Here is a 13,481-nt window from a genome sequence, read left to right as displayed (position 1 = left end):
TGTAGGCGTGGACGTACAGTGAACATGGATTCGTCCAGCGCCTCCTTGTATCATTTTTTGTTGTCACGTGCCTTTACTCTTTCTCCCTGTCACCCTCTCCCCTACTCCCCTTGGAATAGATATATCACTGCAAAAAAAGGCCATGGACAAAAAATACAGGTAAGCTTGCCCTCACACGCAAGACTTGCATGGCGAAGCTCTTGTAAGTCAGCACTGCTGGACATATAGTTTGGTTTCAGTAACATTGTTTATTTGCATAGTTGGGGGGCTAGTAACCGCTGTGATATAATTATGAATCCAAAAGGTCTTCTTCTCCTTCGCGGCGTATGGTGGAGGCAAAGTCATCCTCAGCATCGTAGTCTTCAACCAGCTCTTCGTCATCGACTCGAGGCAGCGGTGGCGGGATCTACAAGTCGTCTCTCGAAAGAGTGGCGCACTTGTAGCCACGTCTCCAGTTATCAATAATGGCCTCTAGAGAATTCGGCGGCCGCGGGGACCTCTCTAAAGCAGGGTTTCTTTTCATCTTCAGCATTAGCGCTGGAGTTGTTTTTTTTTTACTATAGCAACGGCGCCAGCCGGGTCCACGTGGTCGCCGCGCGGCACGTGCTCACCAGCGCTCAGCATTTCATGTGTATTTTTTTCCTACAACGGCAACCTCACGACTTGTAAAACAGCTGCACTCAGGGATTTTCCGTACTGGGGAAAAAAGTTCTCGTTTCTAGTTTCAAAAATTCCCAGTTTTTATTATTTTTCCCAGCAGGTTTCTCAAGAATTCCGTGAAAATTTCCCTCCGCTCTAATTTTGCAGCTGAAACATCTTAACGTGGATTCGTCGTCGGGTTTGTGTGTTAGCCAAAGCGAATAACTTCGCGGAGCCCTGGGCTTCAGGACGCATACGTCGTTCAGAGAATAACCGTTCTACTGTAAAATAAATCACAGCGCATTGGCCGCTCTGTAGCATTTGACTTGGCATTTCACGTTTTGTACCAAAATGCATGCTTAGTTCGCATGCTAAACCTCTAAGTTAGAACTGCCCGTATAAAAAAGAACAAACATTGTTGAGTAAGAGAGATAATTTTATCTGAGCTCAGGAGCTGCTGGCGGTATCTGTTTTTGACAGCACCCTAAGGTTCACCCAAAATAAGTTTTTGCATATTGCGCAGGAATTCACGTGAACGTGCCTATAGCTCTTGAGCCACCGCCGCTTCACATTTTATTAGCTGTTTTTAATGGAATATTCTTTCCTCTATATGCCCTCCTGTTTCCTGAACTAGATTGGAAGTGACCTTGGATTCTTGTGGCTGGCGGAAACACGACTGCGGATATTTGAACATCAATTCAACGAAATGTTACGGGGACTTTTTAAAACGAAACAAAGTAATAAATGATAGGAGGTCGGTTTACTGACACTATTTTTCCTTTTATTCAACCACCCTTAAAATTCCCCGAATCCATTAAAGGCTCCCTTTTTCCCTTTTGGCAGAAATGACAGCTGGAAAGTTCCCAAAAAAGGAAAAATTCCACGCACGGAACATCACTGGCTGCACTGTTAAAACGGGACCACAAGCACTGCGGTGAACTTCCAACTGAGTTCGAAGTTTAGCGCCACCTTGGTCGTCCTGTGTCCGTCCGTGGCTTCTATTTTTCGCTGCCATCATTGAAGTGTGTACCAGCACACCCAATTTAATTACATTCGAATTGCCTACCCAGGAAGCCTCTCTTGACTTTCCCGTACGATCCTTTAGAGCTGTTCCGCCTTGGTAGCGTGACAATTGCGTCTCTTCATCCCGTTTTCCTCTTCGCGTCTTGTTTTCACCCTTCATCCCGTTTCATCCAGCTAGTCCTGCCGCTCAATACCGGGTTGTCTGACACAATTTTTGACGTTGTTATTTTTCGCCGCGCACTGTCACTTATGACCTTCCTCCGCTGATCCCCCCGTTGGTCCTTGTCACGGTGTATGAAACAGTTTAGGCGATGACATTCCGCCGTCGCGTCGGAAGCCGCAGTGACCAGGGGTGGTATTCTCGTGTTTTGTTCGCTTTGTGTCCGTTTCGAAAGTGTCCGTTTTGAGCAAGCCCTGATTGGCTAAAAGCGATAACCCGGATGTGACGCCATGTAAGCACGGCAGAGCTATAGAGGCGTCTTCTCAGAGCAGACGATTTAGAGCAGACGATTTTTAGTCGCCTTGTTGTTGGTTCGCTGGCGGAACAATAAACACATAAAAGATAGTTTAAAATATGTTTAGTCGCTTGAAATGCGTTTACACACCCGCCGCGGTGGCTCAGTGGCTAAGGCGTTGCGCTGCTGAGCACAAGGTCGCGGGTTCGATTCCTGGCCGCGGCGGCCGCTTTTCTGATGGAGGCGAAAAGCAAAAACGCCCGTGTGTACGAGATTTCGGCGCACGTTAAAGATCCCCAGGTGGTCAAAATTAATCCGGAGCCCTCCACTACGGCGCGCCTCATCGCCTGCGTTGCGTCGGCGCGTTAAACCCTACAATCAATCAATCAATGCGTTTACAAGAACAGTTGCGCAAACGTCAACCCAAAGCCCGCCTTCAACCGGAAGTACGTCCCAATAAAACGGACGCAAAACCCACGTTTTCAAAACGGACAAACACGAAAATACCGCGCCAGATCGTTTTCAAAGCTAGCGACGGCGGCGATTGCGCAATTGTAGAGGGCGCGATGGCATGGGGCCCTAACCGAGCGGCGAGCGCGGCTTGGCGCAAGGGCTGGTGATGTGTAGCGCTGTCGTGCTGTGGCCACTGATATCAGCGTGATGTGTTAAATTGATCTGCGGTACTGAATGATTCCGGCAAGGGTAAAAGTACTTTGTTCGGAACTAAAATTTTGGCAGGGGAAGATAAGAAGAACCAGTGCCACTCTTCACACGTTTTTCTTTTCAATACGTGCTCGACAAGTACACAATAACATGTATTCCATCCCCTGAGCCCGAACAAGTGATGGCGCAACTGCTGTATTATTATGTAAGCATGCGATTGAGGCATCGTTGTCAGCAGGTCATCATGGCTTTGAATATGTAGTCACAGAAGCAGTAGCTAGCAATTCTGTGCTCATCATAGGTATCCAGCAATTGGCATATGTGAAGTCCATTGTTGGTAAGCACAGTGTAAGGAAGGTTTCGTTTATTGTTTACAAAGATTTAGTTATATGTGTGCACATTTTTGCACATTCTCCGAGCACCGATTTGCAACTGGGTTTTGCTTAATGATCATATAGTTTGTTGAGATTTTTCCCAGGTACTTGGCTATCGGTATTTGAATAAAGGTTGTGGGGATCCGGGCGCCCGAGCCATTGCGCGATCGCTAGGTTTCTGTCATGGCGCGGCGTTTTTCCCCCTCTCTCCTTCGAGTTGCCGGCTCGTCTCGGCGCCACTGTGTAGAGCCGAGCCGTCTTCTAAAACTCCTGCAACCGTTGCGGCGATAAAACACTGTCACGCAGCGGGCGCTCCGCCCTGGTAGCGGAGCTAACCTCACCTCATTGGCCCGTTTGAACGATGCCCGAACCCGACTCTCGCCGGGAGGCGAACGCGCGCCCTGCGCGGGGGTCCGTTCGGGGAGACGCTCAGGAGGACAGCCGAAGGTGCGTAACTATTTCCTCACCGCCCGGTCGCAGCTCTTTTGCGCCGGCTCTAAGCCGCTAGCCCTTCCGGCTGCCGGCCCGTGCCTTCGGTTGATCCTCAGTCCGTTCACTCACATATTAGCCGTACCTGACACTCAACGATCGCGCCGTGCGGTACGCGCCTGGGAACGGAAGGACAGTGTCTTTCTATTGCGAGCCCATCGGCCAGCACCCCAGATTTTGCCCTTATTGCTGAGCCCACCGGTTCAGCGCGCCGAGGACGCGCACACTTGCGCGTGGCGCCAGATCGCCCATCGTCCCCTTCCACCCACGGGGATGTTGAACTGTAACTGAAGGGGTTGGCGCGAATAAACGCCTTCTGATGTACTACACTGGGCTTATTCCTTTGTCGCCCTCTACTCCACCTGCCCAACAGAGGCGGTGTTGAGCTGGCGCGACGGCGTCTCAGTTCCGTGAGCGTTCTCAAATAGCTCGAACCCGCGGTGGCTCCTCGCAATGTGCATGAGTGCATGCCTTATGCAATGCTAGGGTGGTGCATATTGTGAGGTAGAGACCACAAGGTGTTCGCATGTGCAACGTTTCACTGATATTGTAGCAGGCGCATCACAAAATATTTCAATATCGTATATATATAATGGCGTTTTGAATGTGTTCGGTGCACTAATAGATGGGTGTATATATAGATATGGACCCAGAAACACACACACGCACACACGCACGCACGCACGCGCACGCACACTGATATGTATCCGCCCAATAACTCCCCCTTTTTTATATTTCATGGTATACCCAGTACGTCTCTTGATGAGCTGTCCCCAGTAAATCAAATCTCAAAAATGCCCTTGTGTTCGAGCTTTCGGCGCACGTTAAAGATACCCAGGTGGTTAAAATTAATCCGGAGGCCCCCACTACGGCGCGCCTGATCACCTGCGTTGCGTCGGCGCGCTAAACCCCAGAATGAATCAATTTTATTTATTTACTGTCCCTCAGGATAAAAAAACATTTGTTACCCGGAGAAACAAAACACAGAGATAAAAATTGTACAAGCACCTAAAAGGCACAGCATTAGTGAAGATAGTAATTACATTATCCTAAACTTAGTGCACCGATGAAACAGGAATATTCAATAGCACTGGCAACCACTTGCATTCCTTAATGCTTTGTATTAGACTGAATTATACCGCATATACAAGTAAAGCACCACGAAGAAAAATATTCTAAAAAATCTACTTCTCTCCGCCGCACGCCAAATATGACTATAGACTTTCCCATCCGTTTCAGTATGCAATTCCTGGAAAACTGCCACAACAAATTTGCTCATTTCGGACCAAATTTCAGGTCTGCGTTAAGCAGAATTGCATAAGCCTTTTTATACAAACATATCTGCGGCGCACAGGTATTCCGATGCCTTCGAGCCCGCAGAACGCATAATGCCTGACCGCTTTGGAACCGGCGTGCGCCCGCACTACGCACGAGATGAGCGATTAGAATGCCTCCACGACATTTACGCGCAGTCAATAAATAATAAAAGTAATAAAACATAATAACAGGATACAACAAAGCTAGCCGAACTTAGTGACGGGGGATTTGCTTTTAACGTTGCCCATCATCTATGGTATCCCGGCCTATCGTTTGGGTTCACTAAGTTTGGAGCGGCGAGTGAATTTTTAACGTACCGGCAAGATTTTTATACCAAGGCCAATAAAGCTGTGTGTTGCAATTAGGACACCTGCGGGCTCCTCCTACACGTTCCGACAAAACACGTGCAAGCAGGCACACACTCTTAATAAAAAAAAAAGGTTGTAAAAGAGTTGTACCGACGGTATTTACTAACTCCTTCCGAACGTTACTACCCCGCGGTACGGTACGTAGGCTCTGCCACTAGCAACTACATGGTTAGAAAATTAACTGAGTGTAGGAAGTATTATTATACACTAGATTCAAAATTGTTCTTATGACCACGTTATGCATGGTTAGTTATTAAACGCACGCAGCTTAGAAGGGTGTGGTCGCTAGGGCTCTACTGGTGAAGGTAGTGGTGCTTACTGCCTGCTTCAGTTAGTAACCATGACTATACTCGGTGGCAACTTAAGAACGGCACCGGAAGTTGCCGCTTTGCCTTATCATCGATGTTTCTCCGCGCGGCGCAAGTAGGGCGTTACTGGGAATATTTTGAACATGGTGTGAGCCGATCCCGTCATTTTTAAGACTTAATATGCTTATAAACGAATCCAGTGACGGCAAACAAACGGCGTGAGACAAGGCAGACGATATCACGCATTCATAGCAAACCCCTTTCCGGCGCTTTGGCGGAGTGATACACTACATGAGGTGGTGCCGTTCTTGAGTTGTAACCGAGTGAAGTGCTGCATTTGCAACCTCCAGTTACTAAGTACCTAGTGTATACCGGGACAAGTAACTTGTTAGTGTTCCGTTAGTGAATGCCACAACCTCACAACCTTTTTTTAAGAGTGCACTCTTAATAAAAAGGCTAGTAAAAATAGTAACCTGTTGTATTTACTAATTCCTCACGAACTTTACTATCCCCATAACGGTACGTAGGTCCTGCCACTAAGTATTGAACCTAAGTGGTATCGTTAGTGGTCTAGACCGTGCACTTAGTAATGCTTCTTGTTTGTAACTAACATTCACTGATAGTAACAAAATTCTTTGAATTATTGAGTATAATGCCTACAGCACTTTTCCCAATCCGAATCCCGATTAAAAAGTTTTTGCAAATCCACATGCTACTTGTATAGCTCACATTACACTGCATAATTCTAAAATTACCGCTTATATATTTGATTTTTTCGACAACCCTACCGACTCTGTCAGAGGGGTTTCCAGTGATGGCGTTAAAACTAAGAGCCGATGTATTCTTAAGTAACTAAGTTATACTCGCTCTTGTGCATGCCGTTGGTTTCCTTGCTCAATTTATTTCTTGTTAAGTGAGATACGTGCTTGTTGAATTTGTCTATGTCGTGCTGCATGCTCAGCCGATCCGCATTGTCACGCGTAGCTTTTAACTAGGCTATGGTCAGTAAAAACACTAAGTAAAAGTAAAAAGTTGGTAAAAGCACTAAGTACCTATAGTGTGTACTGTGACAAGTAACTGATTAGTGTTCCGTTAGTGTCACGGCCTTTTTTTTAAGAGTGCACAACTTGCAGCATCGTGTTTGGACCCCATACACTAGTGTCATCTACCAGCGCGAGCGAAAAGCGCCGGAACGCCAAACAAAATGCATAGTCACCTCGCCCTGCGCAGGGTCAACAGCTCTCAACTATTTCTTGCACCGTGGCCCTTTTCCGCACGCTGCTCGAGGGGAGGGCGGAAAGGGGAAGAGTGTACAACTATGTAAAAAACTTAGTCCTGTAAAGGCAGCTCGCCATCGGCATTGGCGATCATTCCACCACTCACTACTCCCACCCCCGAAGAGGCATACCTCAAGGGTCAGCACTTTCACCATCACTGCATGCTCAATCTTACCATGCTCAAGGCCCACAGAAAACTATGCACGCTTTAAGGCATAAAACCCTCTCTCTATGCAGACTATATAACCTCTTGGATGAATAGCAAAACACAAGCGGCATCCAAGACACCCTGCAATTAGAACTGAACGCAGTAGCAAAAGCAGCCTACAACATCGGACTAGAATGCTCCGCAGAGAAGTCGGAGCTGTATAGTGCAAAATCCTCGATAGAGGTCCGGCCTCATAATTCACCCATGAAAAAATCGACATATACACCAAGCCCTCCATGAAAATTCTGGGACCGTACATAACGGGTGTAAAAGCAGGACTCAACGCTGCAAATCAAATCATCCGGAAGTGGGAGCAAACCTTCCTCAGCAGGAGAGGAATGTCCAATAGAAATGAATGACTCAAGACGACATACTTACTCCGCCCCAAAGACGCCCCTATTTCCACGAGCATGGGATATCGAACACCCTAAACGAGCCTCGCCAATACCCTGGAAAATAGGCTGAACACATTATCCAGGAAGCAACAAAACTTTCTTTAGGAACGCCATGTAGCGCCAGCACAACGAAGTCTCTCCCCTAGTCTCCATATCATGGAAGAAATTATAACAACAAACCGTCACAACCGACTACTCCGCCTAAACTCTCACTCGGTGAGAGCGGGGTGTAGGGGGACCGTACTCACAGAACACAACGACCAACCAAACCAACCAAGCCCCACCCGAACCCGCACAACCTCCATTAACCGAAACATCCTCAAACACACACAAGTGGCCCCCATTTTACGACGTGTGGACGAAGGAAAGAGTCCATCTCGAAGGCCAATTATAGCGGAATTTCGCTCCATGATGGCTGCTACACCCGCCTGGTGGCATTCATCCCAAGTGCCACCAGCCTCTGCCGGGCCGCAAACTCTAGATATAAAAACATTGAATAAACATCAAGGTTTTTATTTGCATGGCCTCCTGATCGCAACAGATACTCTACACTGACCAACAACTATAGTTCATACCACAGGCTACGTGCAGCACTGTGGAGGCAACAATGTTGTCAACAGTCCGCCCACTGAGGGCGCCAAACTCAACACGAAGGAAGCGACAAGAGGCGCAGGGGCCTTGCCGTTCCACCTGACTAGAGGGGAGAGTCCTTTCAAAGCCCCCTCCATGGTGAGTTAGGCGCCCTCAGTGGGCGGGCTGTTGACAGCAATCTAGCCTCCACAGGGCTGCACGTAGCTTGTGGTATGAACTATATATTCTTACCTAGTTGCACCTACACTACCAACTAGAAGCTCGATGGCAACTGGCCTCTGTTTCCTAGGACGAACCCCATCCATCTTTGCGGAGCACGCGTAACGCTGACAGCTGTCTAAACCTGCTGACGGATAATGCGCAACCCGATAACAATGCCTGCTTTTCCTAGAATACTGCTCAGAGTTTTTGCCCACGGACGCGCAAATTGTACGGGACCCTATCCCCATACAGCTTCCCCTAAAAAAAAGACGGTTGCCGCAGTCAGGAGCCAACCGGGGCGCTCGCGTTCAGCAGGGAAATGAAAAGTAGAGGGTACTCTGGTGCATTGTATAGGCACACCTTACCTTCGGGGGCCTGTTGTCGCCTGTGCGCGGAGACCTTATGTGGCGGTACACCAATCTTGTGTGCTATGCGCTGACGAGGCTCGTCAGTGCAAGCGCTTTATATCAGCGAGCATCGTAGGCAGGATTTTCTCATTACGAAATGCGGTGTGACCGCGAAGGTAGGACAGCTGCAACGGACACCAGCGAAGATATTAAAAACGGCACAAAGCAAAACGAACCCCTTTCATTTAGACAACCGGTATTATCGCCAGGATACTGTGAAGTGGCTGATTAAACTCTAAAGGCGGATGCCGGCACTCGGGCGCAGCATTAATTAGTTTGTTCGCACCACCTGCGACGGCTCTGCTGAGTCGACAATTCGCAAATGTCATGTGTTGTTGGCTTACGCATGCACGAAGTAAACGTTCAGCGATAAAACAAAGGTTAAATTTTCTGTGCGAAACCTGTTTGGTTTGGATATGAACGGCAACGATAACTTCGCGGCTGCGTAAGTTAAGAGCAGAGATGCAAATATCGCGTCCGAATCGAGGAGGGGCTTTCGATACAGGATCGGATATCAAATACTGATATCCTTTGAAAGGAGAATAAATGAAATTAATTGAGGGGAGCGAGAAGATAAACATAGTTTCAATGCCATGTTCATGCAGTAATCGCCGAAACGGTGACGTGGGCCATTTTGCTGCATCATTGGGTGTCTTTCTAATCCAGCCACCAAAAGTCCAATAGAAGTGCCCGAGCGAAAGGTTTGTCTGTTAGGTTTGCTGTCTTTCGATTTCCGAAATTAGTGAGGAATATCAGGAACACTGTACAATCATAAGCAGGTGGCTGTGGCCTTCCAATAGCCTACTTTCGGTCTCCAAATGTGATGTCGCCCGCCTCGGTGGGTAGGGCGTTGTCCTATTAAGCCCGAGGCTGTGGAAATTATTGTAGAGCACTCTCAAGTCATTACTCCTTGCTGTGTCCTGTTTTTTATTGCGTAGCATCGTTTTCCATGTGCCCACCCCCTTCCACCATCCAGGACAACGCAACGTCCTGCTTTTCCACAAAAATGCTGATTTGGCGGAAGTTTCACCTATAATCGTTATAGTAGCGCAAATAGCGCTGATTGGGCGAACACAATTTTAAAAAAACTAAAAAATAAGAAAAAGAGAAAGAAATAGCCGAAATGGGCGCACCGCGTAACAATCTGCATTTCCGCAAAAAAAGCATATTTGGCAGAAGTTCCACCTGTAATCCTTATATTAGCGTAAATAGGGGTAATTGGTTGAACGGGAAAAAAAATAACAGAAATAGAAAAAATAGCGGAAAGTGGCGAACTGTGTACGCCCTGCATTTCCACAAAAACGCAGATTTGGCGGAAGTTCCACTCGTAATCGTTATAATAGGGTAAATGGAGATCATTTGTTGAACGGCATTTAAAAAAAAACAATAAATAAGGAAAATAGAAACATATATCGAAAAGTGGCAAACTCTGTAACGCCCTGCATTTCGACAAAAATACAGATTTGGCTGGAGTTTCTCCTGTATGTAATCGTTGTAATAGCGTAAGTGGAAATGGCATCGAACGGAATTTCGAAAAACCAAACTAGAAGAAAAATGGAAAAAATATCGAAAAGGGGCGAACCATGTTACAGCGTGCATTTCCAGAAAAATGAAGATTTGGTGGAAGTTCCACCGGTAATCGTTATAATAGCGTAAATGGAGATGACGTCGAACGGAATTTTGAGAAACCAAGAAATATGAAAAATAGCGAATAGGGGCGAACCGTGTAACAGCGTGCATTTCCAGAAAAATGGATGTTTGGCGGAAGTTCCACCGGTAGTCGTTATAATAGCGCGAAGGGAGTCAGTTGGTCGAACAGAATTCAGAAAAACAAGAAAATTTGACTGTAAAGGACTCGCATTCTAGACAAACGGCATAAGAATGCTGCGCCTTAGTAGACAATTCTCTCATTTTCAGCAAGATTTCTAGCGCTTTTTTTTTTTTTGGAACTGCAATGCACAAGGTAGACTAACACCATATTTTACGGAAGGATCGACAGCTTTCGGAGGTAGATTATGCCTACGTTATTTTTTGACAAGCTCTTCGGTCGTACACGTTTATGGACACCTGTACACACTTCCAGAAATACCTCTTGCTTGCTTATCTTTGGTATCTGCGCTACACATTCGCCGGATGATAAAACACTTTGATCAAATAACGAAATACCGTTGACATTCTTGATCAGCGTGGCAACAAACGCGCCAAACGATATTGTTTGTCTCTAATTGGCATACTCTTATCTCGTCTACGCCGGACTTTTCTCGGCTATTAATTGGATACCCATTGAAAGAGGGCAATGAAAGCTAGACGTACACAAAAATAGGCCTGATAAAGACTATTTCCAAAACACAAATGCCTACGCCAGGTCAACCAAACCAAGTTATAACCAACTGGATGGGGAACCGGAATTTGTCGTTGAAACCCTTCCTTTGTATTCATCGCACCGTTAAGCTTAAATGTCACCGTAACGCTTAATCACAACAGCCTATTTGTAATGGGTTAAAGAAAAGTTTGTTCATACAATAGTGCCCTTAAACCATCCTCTACTCATGATCAATCGTGGACAGAGCACTTCAAGGACAAAATGTGTTTTCTGAATTTTGTGTGATTTTATGCAATCGGCGTTTTGTGCAAAGCACTCAGTAATCCAATCGTACGAAACCATTTAACGCGGCACATGCTTACGACCACTAAGCACACATCATAAAGCAATGCAACACGGAACGCTGCAGTACTTGTGAAGGCTCGTTCAACACTGGCGAGGCGGAAAGCGATTGCAAAGCGTTGGCGAACGTGATACACAGCTGCTACAGCGACGCCACGCCAACAGGAACGGATAAAGTATGTCGAAAACACCTTCCCTGGCGCGTTGTGCATCTGTTTGCCGCGCTGTAATTGGCCGTGATTTCTGCGTTCGTCATAGGGGTTTGCTCACCTCGCCTATCTTAATCGCGGAAGCGAGAGCCCTCTTCTCACCTTTGTGTGAAGGCAGGTGTTTTAAAATACAAGAGGTCCAAAATATTTTATTCTGTGGCGAAGGCATGTGGCAAAATTTTCGTCGTCTATCCTCGGTCAGAGAGCGGCAGAACAACAGAACTACGGAGCCCGTAGGAAGAGGGGTGACGTCCACCGAGCAGTCGGTGGCACTGGCTGCGGTATCGCCGCAGCGTGTTCGTCTCCAAAACGCTGTACTGCAAAAACTTCCGGTGACGTAACACAAAAATAAAAAAACAAAAACAAATACGCAGAAGCCGTCTATGCATTAAGTAGTAATAAGGATAATCATAAAAAGTAAAAATATTGCTGCGCGTGTAAGCATTTGCATTGAAAAGTTTCACGCATTAACGAAAGTGGGGCGGATGCGCCACGAGCGGCTACTAGTGGTAGAAAGCACCCGTAAAAAAAGAAACAAAAGCGTCTTCTCATGTGTGCGATTTCTCCACGAAGTTTGTGTAGGAACTGTTACGAATGTAGTGCATCATAAGGCTATAAAGTCGTCTGCACCGTGTGTGTCTTGCCGAATCGTCATTTGTACGTGAGGAAGTCGTGGTGGGCTGTTTTTACTCGTAGCGTCGTCACCTATCTCCTGCCGAGAACGTCCTGGCTTTATTTGTTGTTGGTGTGTTGTGTGTCTGTGTAAAATCTCCCTGATGGAATTTGAGTGGCTTTGTTCTACGACAGCAGTGGTGACAAGCTACAAGGGTTCTTTTTCTGGCTGTGAACATGGGCTCACCCGACGTTAAACGTGAGGCCTACGTAGCTGGTGTTACAACTGACATTCTAGTTCACTCTACTGACAACGGAAGGTATCCTTTACGGAGTGGTTTCGCAGGTTGCTCTGGGTGGTAGTACAATCGGAGCAACGATGCGTTTTTATCCTGTACACAATCGTCTGAGACTGCGTATCTTACAAACAAAGCAGTATGAATGAGCGCGAATATTGTTCAGGTAATCAAATGCGCTGGCGTTATATAGAGTGTTTCATGACTGCTATGGACTATGGTTCGTAAGCATAAGTAATGTCGGCTGTACAGATACACTGCACTGCACATCGTGTGTGTGTGTGTGTGTGTGTATGTGCGCGTGCGTACGCATATTACAGAGGTGGTACCACATGTTGGCATCGACGGATAATATGGCGGCACCTGGTGCTTCTGCGGGCCACTACATCTTTCCCTCCCGGAGAACAAACAATCATTAGACTAGACAGTCCTGTCTGCACAAATCACCAATACGGTCACCGTTTGTGCGCAGAAATCACCAATACAGTCACTGTCTGTATGAGCAATGACAGCTGTCGAATCACTGCACGTAATCTTGGAAGTGCACTGGAGGTCTGCGATTTCTCCTGGGCCGGTCAGGTGGTGGCCCTGGCATTGAGTCCGTTTCCCTCTACCGGTACACTGCACTCCTCAGTGCCAGAGCCTGGAGCCAGACTTTGTAGCTGCAAACATTGCGGCTGTGATGGGCTCGGTGGAACATGTGGTGGTACAGCGCGTGAAGACTCAGGTTGATCTGCGGATGAACTCGCAGATTGTGTTTGTGGCGGACCCCCAGGTGCAGTGATCCAAGTCTTCGATGGTGCAGCTCTACTTTGGTAGTCCGTCAACGGGGGCATGTTGTACGTGCAAGAGTTGTCCTTAGTTTCTTGCCCTGGTGATGCCTCTTTTGGTACCGCTGATAGCTGTGAAGCATTCCAAGTTCAACCGTCTTCCAGATAGAAGGACCAGCGGCCAATTTTTTTGAGGATCTTGAATAGTGGTCCA

General features: G+C 47.0%; 1 protein-coding gene across 1 annotated transcript in view; it reads right to left on the bottom strand.

Annotated features, from left to right (window-relative positions):
* Nucleotides 1–8,822, bottom strand: part of LOC144159149 (calcium-activated chloride channel regulator 4-like) — a 56,444-nt gene extending 47,622 nt beyond the window's left edge. Inside the window, exon 1 of the mRNA XM_077690455.1 lies at nucleotides 8,674–8,822. The gene's annotated coding sequence lies outside the window, so the exon portion shown is untranslated. The remainder of the gene's footprint in view (nucleotides 1–8,673) is intronic.
* Nucleotides 8,823–13,481: the final 4,659 nt, after the last annotated feature.

The sequence above is a fragment of the Haemaphysalis longicornis genome, unplaced genomic scaffold (assembly GCF_048455015.1).
Source record: "Haemaphysalis longicornis isolate Haplotype H1 unplaced genomic scaffold, Haemaphysalis longicornis Haplotype H1 scaffold_10, whole genome shotgun sequence".
Taxonomy (NCBI): domain Eukaryota; kingdom Metazoa; phylum Arthropoda; class Arachnida; order Ixodida; family Ixodidae; genus Haemaphysalis; species Haemaphysalis longicornis.
The sequence above is the reverse complement of the archived record's forward strand: the minus strand, read 5'-3'. Positions and strand labels throughout refer to the sequence as shown.